We start from the raw sequence: 18,313 nt of genomic DNA on the forward strand, positions 1-18,313 counted from the left end.
GTTAAAAATTGTGATTTTGGGGGTGTATTTTCGTATTTTTTCGGCAGTTATTTTCGCAGTTTATTTGAGTTTATGGTGTGCAACTGAGCTGTTCTGCGTTTTTATTTTTTTTTGATTTTCGGTCCTCCCGCGACTCGCAGAGATTTCCCCTTCAAACTCCGCGAGTCGCGGAGTTTGTTTTTTTTTTTTTTAACATCTTATATTAATTAAAACAATTAAGTAATTAATTTTAAAATTTTGTTTCCCTTGTTATTTAGGACGAGGTCGTTTCGGATCGATGTCCTAGTCCGTCCCTCGACAAAATTTTAAAATTTGTCTTTTTGTAGCGATTGTTTTAAAAGCTAAGATTTTTGGGTTTTTTTTAATGTTTTTGGCATACTTTAATTCAATAAGATTAAAAGTAATGATAATAAAAGTTCTCGTCCCTCCCTTGGGTAAAGCAATTTCGGTTCAAACACCTAGTCTTCAACTTACGACGAATTTTAAAAATCATATTTTTAACTTAATGAGATAAAGTAAATTTTTGTTTTTAAAATCACACAACTTAAATATAAAATTCAAAATTAATATTAAAAATTCAAACCAAACTTAAAATTTGAAATGCATAAAAATAAAATTCATATTTTAAAAATTAAAAATTCACACCAAGCTTAATTTAAAAATTCATATTATAAATTCACACCAAACTTATATTAATTTTTCAAATATTTACAATTTTAAAAATATTGTTTTTACAAAGTTTACAATATTAATTTAAGATTTATATATTAATTTTAAAAACATGGTAAAAATAAAATTAAAAATCTTTTTGGCTTTTTATCCCACTTTAATCAATCAAATATTATCAAAAATATGCGCCCCTCTTTTCGGTAAAGTAATTTCGGTTCCAAGACCTAATTTAACTCATGACGAATTTTTGAAATATTTTGGGTTGATTGATTAAAGATATTTATACCTTAAGAATAAACGTTAAATTTCGCATTGATGTAATAAATTTTTGAATGATATCAATAATTTCGGTCGCCAAACCTAATTTTATTCAATACCAATTTAATACTTTATAGCGAACAAATTAGTTTTTATTATCAAAAGGTTAAAAATAAAAAAATAAAATAAAAACTGTACAGACATACCTGTGAGATAGGATTCTTAGTTATATGATCTATCCCATTCATAAGATAGTCGGTTTAATTAGTTTTCCATGGCTACATAGGCGTAACCTCGAGCATTCAGTGTCTTTTCTTCTAAACATATGAACGGTCCGTCTCTGCATAAAGTAACAAATTCGGTGTTTGAATAGGTTTGATTATTTGAACATTTACCTCCATGTGACCATTTTCCGCATTTGTGACATCTTTCTAGGTGTCGTGCTCTTCTTTTCGCTGCGGATTTTGATTTTCCTTTACCAAATTGTAACTTATTATCTTCGCATCTGGATTCTTTTCTAACTTCGTCCATTCTTTCTCTGATTACTGATACTATTTCACTCGGAAGTGTGTCATTATTACGTTTAGTGATCAAAGCGTGTAGCATTAGACCATGGTTTAGTTCACAGGCAGTCTTCATTTCGTAAAAAAATAAAAATTCCGAATGGGGGAAGAAGACTAGTTCTTTAGGGTCTGCTAGGGAAAGACCATTCGGGTTCCATTTTCGAGAACTACATGAAAACAGACAATCTAACTCTAACAGAAATACATATTATCCTTTAAAGACTTGATTCTCCCCACACTTAGTTAGCTGTGGTGTCGAAATTGTGATTAACTTCGTTGTCGACTTCCATCGGACTATCTATGTAGTGTTTAACTCTGTGACCATTAACTTTAAATTCAATCCCATTTGAATTTATTAATTCTATCGTTCCGTATGGGAAAACTCTTTTGACTATGAATGGTCCAGACCATCTTGATTTCAATTTTCCAGGAAATAGCTTGAATCGTGAATTGAAAAGAAGAACTCTGTCTCCTTCCTTAAATTCTTTTGAACTTCTGATTCTTTTATCATGCCATTTCTTCGTTCTTTTTTTATAGATTAACGAATTATCGTATGCTTCATGTCTTAATTCTTCTAATTCGTTTAGTTGACTTAATCGTAGACGTCCAACTTCATGTAAATCAAGATTACATGTCTTCAAAGCCCAAAATGCTTTGTGTTCAATTTCTACTGGAAGATGACATGCTTTTCCATAAACAAGTCTAAAAGGTGTGGTTCCAATTGGAGTTTTGTAGGCTGTTCTAAAAGCCCAGAGTGCATCCTCCAATTTAATGGACCATTCCTTCGGATTTGATCCTACGGTTTTCTCTAGAATACGTTTTAAAGCTCGGTTGGTATTTTCAACTTGTCCACTTGTTTGTGGATGATATGCGGTGGAGATTTTATGAGTTACTCCATATCTTTTAAGAACTTTCTCAAGTTGATTATTACAGAAATGAGTACCCCGGTCACTTATTAAAGCTTTCGGTGTTCCAAACCTTGCAACAAGACGTTTTAAAAAGTTGACTACAACTCGTGCATCGTTAGTTGGGAGAGCTTGTGCTTCCGCCCATTTAGATACATAATCAATGGCTACGAGAATATAGAGATTATTATGAGATTTTGGAAATGGACCCATAAAGTAAATACCCCAAATGTCAAATACTTCACATACTTGGATGACATTTTGTGGCATTTCATCACGTTGACTTATTTTTCCGGCCCTTTGACAAGCATCACAGGATTTGCAAAGAAGGTGTGCGTCTTTGTAAATTGTAGGCTAATAGAATCCAGCATCATAAACTTTTCTTGCTGTTAGTTGAGGCCCATAATGCCCTCCTGTTGGTCCTGTGTGACAATGGTTTAATATTTTACTAGCTTCATCTCCAAATACACATCGGCGTATTATTCCATCGGGACAACTTTTAAACAGATGTGGATCTTCCCAAAAATAGTGTTTTATATCACTGAAGAATTTCTTTCTTCTTTGGTACGATAATCCTTTTTCAAGGAATCCACAAACTAAGTAGTTTGCATAGTATGTAAACCATGGAATTTCTTTATAATCTATCTTCAATAGATATTCATCAGGAAAGTTGTCTTGTATGGCCGATTCATTTAGAACTTCTAATTCGGGATTTTCAAGACGAGAAAGATGATCAGCGGCGAGATTTTCTGCTCCTCTTTTATCTCGGATTTCAATATCAAACTCTTGTAAGAGTAAGATCCAACGGATTAATCTTGGTTTAGCATCTTGTTTTGAAAATAGGTATCTAAGAGCAGAATGGTCGGTATAGACCACCGTTTTTGCTAGAACGAGATATGATCGAAATTTGTCAAAAGCAAAGACAATAGCAAGGAGTTCTTTTTCAGTAGTTGTATAGTTCGTTTGTGCTCATTGTAACGTCTTACTAGCATAATATATAGGTTGAAATCGTTTTTCAATCCTTTGTCCTAAAACGGCTCCCATTGCAAAATCACTTGCATCGCACATTAGTTCAAATGGTAGATTCCAATTTGGTGTTATCATGATCGGCGCATTAGTGAGTTTCTCTTTAAGAATATTAAAAGATTTGATACACTCATCGGAAAAGATGAATGGAGCATCCTTTTCTAGGAGTTTATTCATAGGAGTGGCAATTTTAGAAAAATCTTTTATGAAACGTCGGTAAAAACCGGCATGCCCTAGAAAACTCCTAACTCCTCTAACATTGGTGGGATGTGGAAGTTTAGCAATTACATCTACTTTAGCTCTATCCACTTCAATTCCTTCTTTTGAAATTTTATGTCCAAGAACGATGCCTTCTTTAACCATGAAATGGCATTTCTCCCAATTAAGTACTAGATTTGATCGTTCGCAGCTAATAAGCATTCGTTCCAGATTAACTAGACATGATTCAAATGTATCACCGAAGACTGAAAAGTCATCCATGAAAACTTCCATGCATTCTTCTATCATGTCGTGAAAAATCGCCATCATACACCTTTGAAAGGTTGCTGGGGCGTTGCAAAGTCCAAATGGCATGCGTTTGTAAGAAAAAGTACCATAAGGGCACGTGAATGTGGTTTTCTCTTGGTCCTCGGGTGCTATTGGAATTTGAAAATATCCGGAAAATCCATCTAGGAAACAATAGTAACTATTTCCGGCTAATCTTTCCAACATTTGATCAATGAAAGGTAAGGGAAAGTGATCTTTTCTGGTAGCGTCATTTAATTTTCTATAATCAATACATACACGCCATCCTGTTACAGTTCTAGTAGGAATAAGCTCATTTTTCTCATTTGTAATGACAGTCATGCCACCCTTCTTAGGCATGCATTGAACTGGGCTTACCCATGGACTATCAGAAATTGGATAAATTAGACCTGCATCTAGCAGTTTAATAATCTCTTTCTTAACTACATCTTGCATATTAGGATTTAGTCTTCGTTGGCGTAGCACATACGTTTTATGACCTTCTTCCATAAGGATTTTATGTGTGCAATACGAAGGACTTATTCCTTTAATATCATGAATCTTCCATGCAATGGCTGGTTTATGAGCTTTCAACACAGAAATGAGTTGTGATTTCTCATTTTCAGTAAGAGAAGACGATATTATTACATGTAATTCAGATTCACCATGTAAATAAGCGTATTCCAAATGGTTTGGAAGTGGCTTTAACTCTAATTTCGGTGGTTCTTCTATCGATGATTTGTATCGATATCTGTCTTCTTCTTTTAGCATTTGAATTTCTTCTATTGTTGGTTCATATCCATTAGTTATAAGTGTAGCTAACATTTCAGCTTCATCAATTGGTTCATTACCTTCTCCTAAAGAACATTCTCCTGTTCCTTGTAATTCTGGAAATTCTTCTAACAATTCTGCATGTGCATCTATAGTTTGAATATAATAACATGTATCATCTGCAGATTGCGGTTGTTGCATTGCTCTATCAACTGAAAAGGTAACACTCTCATCCTCTATACTTAGGGTCAGATTCTTACCGAACACGTCTATCATTGCTTTAGCCGTGTTTAAGAATGGTCTTCCTAATATGAGAGGAACTTGAGAATCTTCTTCCATGTCCAAAACAACAAAATCTACTGGAAATACTAAAGTACCAACTTTAACTAGCATGTTCTCCATTATCCCTCTAGGATATTTTATTGATCTATCGGCTAGTTGTATGCTTATTCTGGTTGGTTTCAATTCTCAAAGGTCTAGTTTAGCGTATAGTGAATACGGCATTAGATTTATACTAGCACCTAAGTCTGCCAATGCTTCTATTGAACTAAGACTACCCAGAAAACATGGAATTGTGAAACTTCTTGGATCAGATAGTTTTTCTGGTATCTTATTCAACAGCACTGCTGAACAATTAGCATTCATAGTAACAGCCGAGAGTTCTTCCATTTTCTTTCTATTTGAGATTAGATCTTTCAAGAATTTAGCATATCTAGGCATTCCTGAAATCACATCAATGAAAGGAAGATTTACATTTATCTGTTTAAACATATCCAAGAATTTGGATTGCTCGGCTTCAAGTTTCTCTTTCTTCATTTTACTCGGGTAAGGAAGTGGTGGTTGGTATGGTTTAACATAAGGTTTAGCCTTAACTGTGTTATCTTCATTAACTTTTTCAACTCCCGGTTCTGTTTCCTTATCTTGTTCAGGTTGTGGTTCTTGTGGAGTAGGAATAGCTTCATCAGAAGTTACAGGTATTTCAGGTGATTTAAGTGTTGTACCACTTCTTGTGGTAATGGCTTTAGCTGTTTCATTCCGGGGGTTAGCATTTGTATCACTAGGTAGACTTCCCGGTTTTCTTTCACCTATTAACCTTGCTAGGTTACTTACTTCTTGTTCCAGATTTTGAATAGAAGCTTGTTGATTTCTAAATGCTTGAGCATTTTGTTCATTAGTTTGTTTCTGAGATGTAAAAAACTGCGTTTGAGTTTCAACTAGCTTCGTCATCATATCTTCTAAATTCGGCTTTTTATCATCGGTTTGTTGTGGTGGTTCGTTTTGAAAATTAGGTCTTTGCTGGTTGTAAGTATTATTGGATACTTGTTGATTGCTAGGACCTTGTTGGTTGTTGTATGGAATATTTCTGTTATAATTCTGGTTTTGATTGTAAATCGGTCTTGGCGGTTGATAATTATTCTGATAATTATTTCCAGGCCTTTGGTTTATGTATGAAATATTCTCTCTTTGTTCCATTGTTAATTCAATACTGAGACAATCTTTTGTCAAATGTGGTCCTCCACACTGCTCACAACTAATTCGTATTGAGTGAATATCTTTAGTCATCTTTTCCATTCGTCTCTCGACAGCATCTATTTTTGCGGAAATGGAATCTAAGTCATGGCTAGAATCGGCTCTAGCTGCTTTAGATGATCTAACGATATCTTTTTCTTGGTGCCACTCATGTGAGTGGGAAGCAGTGTTATCAATAATTTTGTAAGCATCAGTTTCGGTTTTCTTCATAATAGAACCACCAGCTGCTATATCTATGTCTTTCCTTGTAGTGATGTCGCATCCTTGGTAGAATATTTGTACTATTTGACAGGTGTCTAAACCATGTTGCGGACATCCTCTTAATAACTTTCCATATCTAGTCCATGCCTCATATAGAGTTTCATTTGGCTTCTGTGTAAACGTAACAATTTCTGCTTGAAGTCTTACGGCTTTAGATGCAGGAAAGAATTGTTTAAGAAATTTTTCAACTAAAACGTCCCATGTATCAATCGCCCCTTCAGGTAACGATTCCAACCAATCTTTGGCTTCTCCCTTTAAAGTCCAGGGAAATAACATGAGATATATCTGTTCATCCTCAACTTCTCGGATTTTAAATAGTGTGCAGATCCTATTAAAGGTACGTAAATGTTCATTTGGATCTTCCTTCGGCGCACCACTAAATTGGCATTGATTAGTCACCATGTGTAGAATTTGTCCTTTGATTTCCTAATCTGGCGCATTAATGTCTGGATGAGTAATTGCGTGACCTTGGCCAATGCGTTTAGCTCTCATTCGGTCTTCCATACTTAAAGGTTCCAGATTCTCCATAATTGAATTTGTTGAATCGGAATCACTAGAGGATTCTGATTTAATGGTTCGTTCCTCAACAATCTCTGTTTGAATGATTGGTGGTTCCGGAGGAAAGTTTAGTGGTTCAGGATCTACGAATCGTTCCTGAATATTCTCCGGATTCTCAATTGTGAGGTCGGGTTCAAAAAATGGATTATCGGAAATTTGAACTGGAGTACTTGGTCGACTGGATGACGATTCTAAAGAAAAATCAACGGCGGTAATATTTGCTAAATGTCTTGATCTAGTTACAGGTGGTGAACGTACAAAAGGTGGTGAACGTCTTGCTCGGTGCATTCACTGAATATCCTATTAGTTTTAAAAAGGAAAGAAAAATTATAATAAGTTATCCAATCTAATTACAGGTGGTGAACGTACAGGTGGTGAACGTATAGCAGAGGGGCAGGATTCGTTTGGTCTCAATATAATTGAGGACTGTTTGGCTCCAATAACCCGGTCCACGTACAAATCCAACTATTACTACGAACCAGAAAATTTTGATGTCTATCAATTTAACCACTTAAAATAAATTTTCGTAATTTTAAGAAATTTAGATAAGAAGTAGATTAAAAATCTATGTCCTAAAACTAGAATAACGAGAAATAAGAAAGAAAAAGAGTTCGTCGAAAAAGGTCGAAAAAGAAAAATGGTTGAAAAATAAAAGGTGACGGAAAAATAAAAGAAACTTATAAAACTTAAAAACACTTGACTAACCTAACCTTATTACTACAACTAACTTAAAATTATAATCGCAAATTGAGATTACTAATTGGAATGATAATTGATACATAGGTATAAGTCGTCTAAAAATATTAAAGCTTACAGGAAAAACTAAATCCCAAATGAAAATAACTTAAAAAGAAACTAAAACTTAAAAAGGCGTCGCAAAATTCTAAAGCACCTAAATCTTAGTCTAAAGAAAAAGCACTTAAGGAATTCTACGGCAAAGCCTAAAAATCTAGAAGTAAAAATAACTATGGCAAAAACTAAGTTTAAAACTAAATATGAGCGAAAAATATAAAAGTTACGCTAAAACGATTAAAAAGGGACAAAATATAAAAATATACAAAAAGTTGTAAAAATTACAATTTTTATAAAAATATTATTTTTATATTAATTATTTTATAAAACTATTAATTTTACAATTTAATTAAACTAATTTAACTAAAATATAAATTAAATAAAAAGTAAAACTTTAAAATAAAACTAATTATAATAATAATAATAATTAGGGTTAATAATTATAATAATTAATAATTACCCGTAATAAATGCAGAATTAGGGTTCTGTCGCGTGTCAGAGTATCTCCGCGACTTGCGGTATTTCAAGCAGTAAACCTCCGCGAGTCGCGGGGTTCCAAAAATCAACTCAGGTACGTTTTTTTATTCGACGTTTTTTTTTTTTTTAATTTCTGTTTTTATATTTTCTGTTTATATTGTATAATAAAAACTTATAATTAAAAACTTAAATAAAATAGAACTTACTTTATAATTTTTAAAAATATCTTAAAAATAGATTTATATATATTAATTTTTTTTTTATTTTTTCGGTTTTTTTATTTTTTTTGTTTTAAATAAAAACAAAATACTTAAATAAAACTTATATAAAAATAAAGAAACTTTATAAAACTTAAATATTTAACAAAATCTTAAAAATACTTATATTTTTTTTTCTTTTTATATTTTTGAATATTTAAAACGTATTTTTATAAAAACGAATTTTAATAAAAGTAAACTAAAAATCTTTTTTTTTTCTTATATTAGCGTTGCGCTTCCGGCTTTTAAGAGTTCCCCGGCAGCGGCGCCAAAAATACTTGATGTTTTAGCAGAGTAGTATATAAAATAGCTTATATTTTTACAGGAAATACTATTAAATACGATACAATTTTACACAAGATATTTATTTATTTATTGAATGGATATACTTAAACCTTGCTACAACACTTATAGGCAGTGTACCTAATCGTACAGTAGTGTAGTTTTTAGTAAGTCCGGTTCGTTCCACAGGGAATCTTTTTAAACAAAGCTTAACGCTATATTAGTTTACTTTTATAAAAATACAAATATATATATAAGTAATATTATTATTATAAAGGGGGGTTTTTACCGTTTAATGACCGGTTTGTCGATTTTAAAACTTTAGTCGCAGTTAAAACCAAATGTAAAATAATAAATAAATACAAGACTTAATTTAAAGTGTAAAGTAAATAACGATAATGAAATTGCGAATAATAAAAGTGCGATAAAATAAACTTGCGATAATTAAAAAGTACGATAATTAAAAGTGCAATTAAATACAATAACAATAAAAATGCGATAATTAGAAGTGCAATTAAGTATAAAATAAAGGAAATAAAATATGAAATAAAAGAATTATGCTTATTTAAACTTCCGTAATCATGATGTTTGACGTGTTGATTTTAGTTTTATGCCCATGGGTTAATTGTCCTTTGTCCTGGATTATTTAATATGTCCATACGGATTTGTCCATAATAGTCCATCAGTCATAAATATAAAGAGCGAAAGCCTTCGTCAAATTATTCTTATTCCCGAAGTCAAATATTCCAACTAATTGGGGATTCGAATTGTAACAAGGTTTTAATACTTTGTTTAATGAATACACCAGGTTATCGACTGCGTGTAAACCAAGGTTTTACTACTTTGTTAACAATTACACCAATTACCCTTGAATGTAATTCACCCCTGTTTCAACAAGTCTATTAACTATTAATCCAGTTCCGTGTTCGGTAAAATGAATAATTATTGGTATTTATAGATATCCCGCCCACCGTACCCAGTCAAGCGTATGTGGTTATATATAAATAGATCGAATTATAAGTTTGTATATTAAATTAACAAGGTATTGTTTAGTTAATATAAAACCCATTAATAACCCATAGTCTAATTTCCACAAGTGTCGTTCTTTTATCCAAACCCCAATTATGGTACAAAGTCCAATTACCCAATTTTAGTAATTAGCCCAACATCATGATTACTTCGGATTAAATAAGCATAATAATAACTTAGCTACGAGACATTAATGTAAAAAGGTTGAACATAACTTACAATGATTAAAAATAGCGTAGCGTTACACGGACAGAATTTCGACTTACACCCTTACAACATTCGCTAACATACCCTTATTATTAGAATTATAATTAAAATTAAAATTAAAATTATAATATAAATATAAATATTACGATATAGATAGAGAGATGGATGATATATGTTATGCAAAATGATCAGAATTCGGTTGGCTTTATAGGGACTTTCAAAACTTGGGGCTCCGCGACTCGCGGCCCATTTTGCCTTCAAACTCCGCGAGTCGCGGAGTTTGCTTTTACAGCTCACACAAGTTTGGCTCTTTGTTTACCGACGGTTTTATAAATAAATATAATATATTAAATAATTATAAGAATTATTTAAATATTATATTATATTTATGTGCATAGTTGACTTGTAGTTTTTAGTCCGTTGCGTCGAGCGTTGAGAGTTGACTCTGGTCCCGGTTCCGGATTTTCGAACGTCCTTGCGTACAATTTAATATTTTGTACTTTGCGTTTTGAATCTTGTACTCTTGTAATTTCGAGACGTTTCTTATCAATAATTGGAACCTCTTTGATTGTCTTTTGTACTTTTGAGCTTTTTGGTCGTTTGCGTCTTCAATTCGTCGAATCTGTCTTTTGTCTTCACCTTTTATTATTTAAACGAATATCACTTTTAAATAGAACAATTGCAACTAAAAGCTTGTCTTTCTTGAGAAATAATGCTATGAAATATATGTTCGTTTTTAGCATTATCAGTTTCCTCTAACAAAAAAAACCCTATTTCCTCTATAAAAAATACTACTATCAAAAAACCCTAATGTTGAAGATAAACGATCCTGATAATCTCTGTTTCAATCCAGTCCCAAATTTAATCATAAATCGTCATCCAATCGTTCGTACTAATCTGATCGTAAATTATGGTAAGTAAGAATTCATCTTCTATATCAAAATAGTTTTTTTTTTGCTTTTTAAATTAACGTTTTTTTTTTTTTTTTTTTTGTTGAATCGTTTAATGAAACGAGTAGTATGATCGAATATAATAGTTAATTTTATTTCTTTGAAATTTTAGATACATGATTGGATCACTATTAATTGTGTGTTTTTTTTTTTTTTTGGTAGAAAATTTGGATATGACAGAATTAAAGGCTTAATATGCAAAATATAATATGTTTAGGATTTTGGTTTTGGCCTTTCGTATAAATCTATATCAGTTATCGTGTAACACTTTTAGGATAGTATAATAAAGTGGTTTGAATTGAATCATTTTTTGATGTTCATAAGTTTTTATGAAAGTGAATAAGGTCATGATTTATAGTTGTATTAAATTGTAATCTGTTCCTCATTCCTATATCTCATTCTTAAAATCATGTTAGTGTCACTGTAATTGAAAGAATAGCTAATGTGTAGTGGTCATCATTCGAATTAGAAACTTAATTTAAGATGAATGAATCATGTGATATATCATATCATATGAAACTCTGAACTATAATGATCCTTAAAATTGAATCGTGTTGATGTATCAATATTCTCCTCTCCATATAAACCATCTTTAGATGTTATTTAAAAATATTATAAATACATTCAAATAAGTAGGCATTAGAATGACTGTACAAATATTTGACACTCTTATTAGTTATGACTTTAGTTATTCAAAATATAATGTAATGTTAGCAATGCTAAGATAAGATATATAACATAAGAATATAATGTAAATGTAATCAGGTAATGTCTTCTGATTAATTATGATTTTGAAGCTTTTTGGCTGCACTTTAGGTGTTCAACGTAATGCGACTGTAAACTTTATTGATTGTATTCGCCGAATTGTTCCAGGTGGTAAACGGTATGTCGTACCCCATGTTCCGAGGTACGGTTGAACATGGTTATTAAACATAAAATCTTTCCTTTTCATATTGTTATATGTATATAAGATATATAAGATTGGTTACCTCAAGTACAAATGTTCTATAACAGATATGGTTGCTTAAGTATTGTTTGATATGATTTTTTATGTTTTATATATAAATTTTGTATGTTTCAGATCTTCAGGCTTGTAGTGGAGCTTGTGGGATAGGTCACAAATATGTTTAGTTTAATGAATGCAAACGAAAGATTAGACTGTTATTTAAATTACTACTTAGTGCAATAGGGACGTCCCTTTTTGCCGGAAAAGGTAAAGGTGGCTAGATGGGTGGGCCAGGCGGATAGAGTGACAATAGATTGACGGTCAAAAGGGGTTGAGCTGGGTTGTTATTTCGTTGAACTCCTTGTCCAAATTCTTTTGAACCCTACATATATTTACTGTACTACATAAACTTTTAATTTTGTTGCAAACTCTAAATTTTTTATTTATAGTTACAATTTTGTGTATAAAAATCGATTTAGATAGTTTAAAAACATCAAAAAAAATACTTTAGATGACTTCAACCCGCTTGACCTTTATTTTTTTACAAAATATCAAAATGTGACCATTTGATCTGTTGGAGTCGGATTATAACCCAAATCATTTTGTTCTCGGGTAAATAACTTATAAAAGTCACTTGTATTAAAAATTGTCATGGTGTATAAGTTAACTTCATTATTTTCAGTTCAACTTCGTTACTGCTACATAGTTTTGTGTCGAAATTACCATAATTGATCTCCCAATTTGAGGTTTATTTTGTAAAGTGTGCGATCATGTCAACTTTGATTATGTTCAGAAACCCTCGAAACCAAATGTATAATATATAGAATCCATGAACAAACTAATGATTACTAATGTTTCAGGTTCATTTCATTCAAAGAAAATGGTAAAGATGCTTAGCTGTACTGGTTGGAAGGGCAACACGATATCGCCGGGCCATAGGCCCTTTGGTACCAAACCTGATCCTGGACTGCTTCATTATTGGGTATGTAATTACTTAAAACTCAAAAGTTAGTGAAACATTAACTGTCGAATCGTTCCGACCTTCGACCAAGTTGATTTACTAAACGAATCAGGGTGTTATTGAAAAACAATATAATCAAGTCTATTTATTTGCTTTCGAGAGATTAATTCAATGTGATGAATCCTTCATAGATGGCTATAAGGGATTCTTGTTCTGATTATATGTTTGTAGGTTTAACATGATCTTTTTTTCTTGTTTTATTGTCATTCATATATGTAAAGGTTTTTGTTTTTAATTTTTTGTGTTAAAGGGTTACTGTAGCTCCAGGATTGTTTTATGAGGATTTGGAGCCAAAGGGTTACTGTAATTCTTGGTGTTTTTGTGAGATCGTGGGATTGGTGTTAAAGGGATACTGTATTAGTCTCTTGATCAACCATATATGTCAGGGATTAAAGTCTGCCCAACCTCCATCTTTGCAATTTATTTTTCCAGATGAAAAATGCACAAGTGTTCTTGATTTATCTTATTTGTTTAAGTATATAAGGGTTCTAATGATTTGTTGCTCTTGATATATAATTTTTGGGTGCAGGAGCAAAATAATGCGATGTAGAAAGTTTCAAGGTATACATTTTAGTTTTAACAATGCTTGGGAAAGTCTGTTAATTTTTCAATGGACGTATGTATATTCGAACGCTATATTCATGACTAAGGAAATTTGGTATGTGTTTTTGTTCAATTTCGTCCTAACAGCTCTATTACATTTAATGTGTAGAAACATGGTCTAGATTATTATTTGGAAAAAAAAACAACCGAGAAGGATTTACGCTGTAATTTATCTTCAGACGCCTTTATAACCTTCTTTCGCTTTTTATTAAAATCTAGACTTGATCATTTGACCCGTAACATTTAACAAAACCCAATTTTGCGTTAAAGTGGTAAATCTCTTATAAGAGTATGTCAAATACTGTGTTTGACAATAAATATGAAATTTGTGATCTTTTAACAGCCCGGTAATTGCATCCCAACTGCTACTTGTGAATGAAGTGATTCGTGCACATCGTAACATAAGAAAGCCGACTTAAGCTGGGATGCTTTATGTTCTTCAGTGTAAACTTGCAGGTCAATGGTAATTTACTGAGTGACATGTAAAGTCAACATCTTTTTGGGAGCTAACGATGCGATGTTACGAATAAAACTAACAAACTCTCTTAATTAGCAATTTTTCCAAATCTGAGTTGCTGCTGCGTTGTCTAAACATGATCTGCAATAATGGAGGTGTAGTATCTTTACAAAACACCACTACATCAATTAATTACATATAATGTTATTTGAGTTTGTTCCTGCACTATAATATTTGAAATTGATTAATTGTTCATGAATGTAGGTTGAACATGCCAAGGAGGAAGGAAGTTGTGGCACATAAGTTTGACATTATGAAGCAAAAGTAAGTATACATTTCTTGTCATGACATTGTCTTTAGCTGTTTCCTGGTATTTATTAAAGTTTCATATGCAAATTATTCATTAGTAAAAAAAGGAAAAGGAGAAAGAAATATGTAAACAGGTTTTATAGTAAGCATCCAGTCAGTGGCGAAAGCAGGATTTTGTTTCACCGGGAGCGGGAAAAAATTTAAAACGATAGCAATTTTTTTGGGCAAAAAATGGAGGTTTTAGGCAAAATATGAATGTTTTTGGACAATATTTGAAGGCTTGTGGGTAAAATTTGAAAGTTTTGGTGTAAGACCCGAATAATTATTGTACAGTGGTGTAAATAGGGTACTTGAAGTGTGGGTTATATTGTGCAGTTAAACTGAGGTCAGATCCTATCCAGACCAGGGTACGCTCAGCGCACACTTAAGGGTGCGCGTGGCGCATTGCTACTGTAGCCGGATTCTGTTTCTTTTAATTGATATTTTGGAAGGGCTTTTTGGTAAATTCACTTAGGGCCGAGTTAAGGGCCACAAGATCAGTGGATGGAGTGTCATAACTTCACTTTCAACCACCTTCATCTTTCTACTTCAAGTTTAGAGAGAGAAACCCATTTGAGAGAGAGAGAAAGCTCAAATCAATGAGGAAGAAGTTGATTTCGGGCCAAACCGCGTGTGTTAAAGTTGTTCAGCTAATTACTAGCTACGTTGTGATTGTGGTGGTAAGCTCTAACTTTGATTACCTTACTTTAATTTATTTAAGGGTTAGGGTTTGGGTTAGTGATGAACATAAAACCCATATTTGGTGAGTTTGGGTGTTCTTGGGTAAGATTGAGTCATGAAGACTCAATAGTAACTAACCTAGGGTTTCAAAGTGTTAATTGGTGCTTATGAGTCATAATTGGTTAGTTAATTACTAGCACACCTAGTTATTAAGCAAATGAGTGTTAATGGGGCTAGTGGATGACCCGAAATGGGTGTGTGACTTTAAAATGGATAACTTGGTAATAATTGACCTAGTTGGGAAGGATGGGTATGAAATACCCTAATTGTGTATTAGTTAGTGTTGTTGGACCTTAATCACTAGCTTTTTGTGATTTAAGATGGTTTTAACCTTAAATGGACGGTTTTGGTGTGAAAGGGGTATTTAATGCATTGAGTCATTAAATGCACATGAGTAAGTTGTTGGCATTTAGCCCAACTAGTTGGTGTGTTGATCGAGTACTTATTGTATTAGGTACTTGGCTTTGAAGCTTGCAAAAGGATAAAACCGTCACCAAATCATTAAGGTGAGTGGAATAATTATGCGTATATGTATATGGCGTATTTATTTGTGAATGTTATGGTATGAACCACGAACCGGTAGTACCATAGCATGTATGTGACGAGTGTCATGATGTGAACCACGAGCCGGTAGCATCAAGTGTGAACCACGAGCCGGTAGCACTATTAAACAAAGTGTGAACCACGAGCCGGTAGCACTATAAAATGAGGCGTGAACCACGAGCCGGTAGCACTATAAAAGAGTGAGACTCAAATGCGTATGGTGTGAACAACGAGTCGGTAGCACCATAGCGTTATGGTTAACCATATTATGTTGTTAGATATTGTTTAGCATGCTATATATATATATATATATATATATATATATATATATATATATATATATATATATATATATATATTGTGTTGAGTATATGTTAATGTGGTGTTGTGATAGTGCACGAGTTGTTAGCATTATGAGTAGGACGTCATGCTATTTGAGTTGTATTTTCGTATGAGGTATTTGGTGGGTGCGAATGCAAATAGATGGGTTATATATGTGTATGTATAATTGTTTCACTCACTAAGCTTTGCTTACCCTCTCGTTGTTTATCTTTTTATAGGCTCCGGCGGAGACAAGGGTAAGGGCATTCGTATGGATTAGAGATCCCGCTTGTTTGTTAGGGGACGCTTTTGGATGTTATAGCTTTTGGGAGTTAGACTGAGATTTGGGTAGTTTAACCCCCAAACACCATGCTCATGTTGTCGTTTGGAATTTAAACTAATTCGGTTGAAACTTATATATTTTGTACGAAACTCGTATTTCGGCCATATGTGGGCTCGGGTTCGTAAAACTTGTTTTATCATTGAAATGTGTTAGTTTTACATATTTGAACATGTTGTGAAAAGCGTTTCGCCTAAGTATGTCGGGAAGTGGGTGATCTTTATTTGAAAAATGACAGATTCAGACAGAAGCTGAATGAGCCTGTGCGCGCTGCGCACCTAAACTGAATAATTTTTTTTTGTTTACTGTTTTGGTTGGTTATTGGGTTGGGTTGTTACAAGTGGTATCAGAGCATGGTCTAAGGGATTTAGGCGACTTGAGATAGGTGTCTAGACTTAGACTTTATTGTGTATGCGTTTATTGCGGGACTTGTAGGAGACGGGTCGGACCGGGATGGGTTAGTGCTTAGGTTTATGTGAACTAACCTTGCACTAATTGTTTTGTGTTGTGTTATGCAATCATCAAGCGAGATAGACGTTGTACTAGCAAGTTAATGCGACGTGCTCGCGTAACAATGATTAGCTACCATTGTTACGGGTTCAAATCGTGTCAAACAAGCGATGTACGACGATTGTTGAGCAAGATGGGGCGGTGAGGTGTACATGAATATTATGTTGTATCCTTTCGTTTCATTGATTAATCTATTTCTATTTTATAGTATGAAGACGAGAAACGGACCCGAGAACCATGAATGAGGTACGAGCGAGGATCTCGAGTTTACGGCCAAAGTTGAGGCCATCATTAAAAAACAAAGAGCGGAATTTCTTGAGGATGTCCGAAAGGTTTTCCAAGAATCGGTGGATGGGCAAGTAACCGAGTTAATCAATGAGAATGAATGCCACAATTGAAGAGGTATTTCTAATGACCCGTCCTAATCCATCCGGACAAAGTCCACATCGATTATAAACGATTCACAATAGTTGATTACATCGCGAGGTACTTGACCTCTATATGATACATTTTACAAACATTGCATTCGTTTTTGAAAAGGATCTTTCCTAACATCGAAGTTGACGGCATACATACCATTTCATAATATATCCAACTATAATTGACTTAATAATAATCTTGATGAACTCAACGACTCGAATGCAACGTCTTTTGAAATATGTCATGAATTACTCCAAGTAATATCTCTAAAATGAGCAAATGCACAGCGGAAGATTTCTTTCGTACCTGAGAATAAACATGCTTTAAAGTGTCAACCAAAAAGGTTGGTGAGTTCATTAGTTTATCATAAAGAATCATTTCATAATTTTAATAGACCACAAGATTTCATATTTCCAATTCTCATAAACATACGTCCCATGCATAGAGACAAAAATATCATTCATATGGATTGAACACCTGGTAACCGACATTAACAATATGTATATAAGAGTATCCCCTATCATTTCGGAAAACCCTTCGGACATGATATAAAACAACATCGAAGTACTAAAGCATCCGGTACGTTGGATGGGGTTCATCGGGCCCATAGATCTATCTTTAGGATTCGCGTCAATTAGTAGATCGGTTTACTAATTCTTAGGTTACCAAGCAAAAAGGGGCATATTCGGCTTCGATCATTCAACCATATAATGTAGTTTCGATTACTTGTGTCTATTCCGTAAAACATTTATAAAAGCGCATGTATTCTCAGTCCCAAAAATATATATTGCAAAAGCATTTAAAAAGGGAGTAATGAAACTCACCATACTATATTTTGTAGTAAAAATACATATGACGACATTAAACAACTGAACAATGCAGGGTTGGCCTCGAATTCACGAACCTATATCAGTTATATATATATATATTAAAACATATAATAAAAATCAAATAATTCCATCTATTAATTATATAGTATTTATATATTTAGTGTTGTAGTTTATATATAATTTTTTTTTACCAA

At 33.0% G+C, this 18,313-nt stretch overlaps 1 long non-coding RNA gene across 5 annotated transcripts; it reads left to right on the top strand.

Moving 5' to 3' along the window:
• Nucleotides 1-10,883: 10,883 nt before the first annotated feature.
• On the top strand, nt 10,884-17,360 carry LOC139898334 (uncharacterized). 5 transcript variants are annotated; one of them, XR_011776969.1, is made up of 8 exons: nt 10,884-11,002; nt 11,856-11,922; nt 12,846-12,967; nt 13,536-14,221; nt 14,331-14,390; nt 14,751-15,094; nt 15,610-15,661; nt 16,259-16,494. It is a non-coding gene; the product is annotated as an uncharacterized lncRNA (long non-coding RNA). The 5 variants fall into 5 exon arrangements; XR_011776967.1 differs by having other exon boundaries at nt 12,846-14,221; XR_011776966.1 differs by lacking the exons at nt 10,884-11,002; nt 11,856-11,922 and having other exon boundaries at nt 12,627-14,221.
• The last annotated feature ends 953 nt before the right edge of the window (nt 17,361-18,313 follow it).

This window comes from Rutidosis leptorrhynchoides, chromosome 3 (genome assembly GCF_046630445.1).
Source record: "Rutidosis leptorrhynchoides isolate AG116_Rl617_1_P2 chromosome 3, CSIRO_AGI_Rlap_v1, whole genome shotgun sequence".
In the NCBI taxonomy this organism is placed as follows: Eukaryota; Viridiplantae; Streptophyta; class Magnoliopsida; order Asterales; family Asteraceae; genus Rutidosis; species Rutidosis leptorrhynchoides.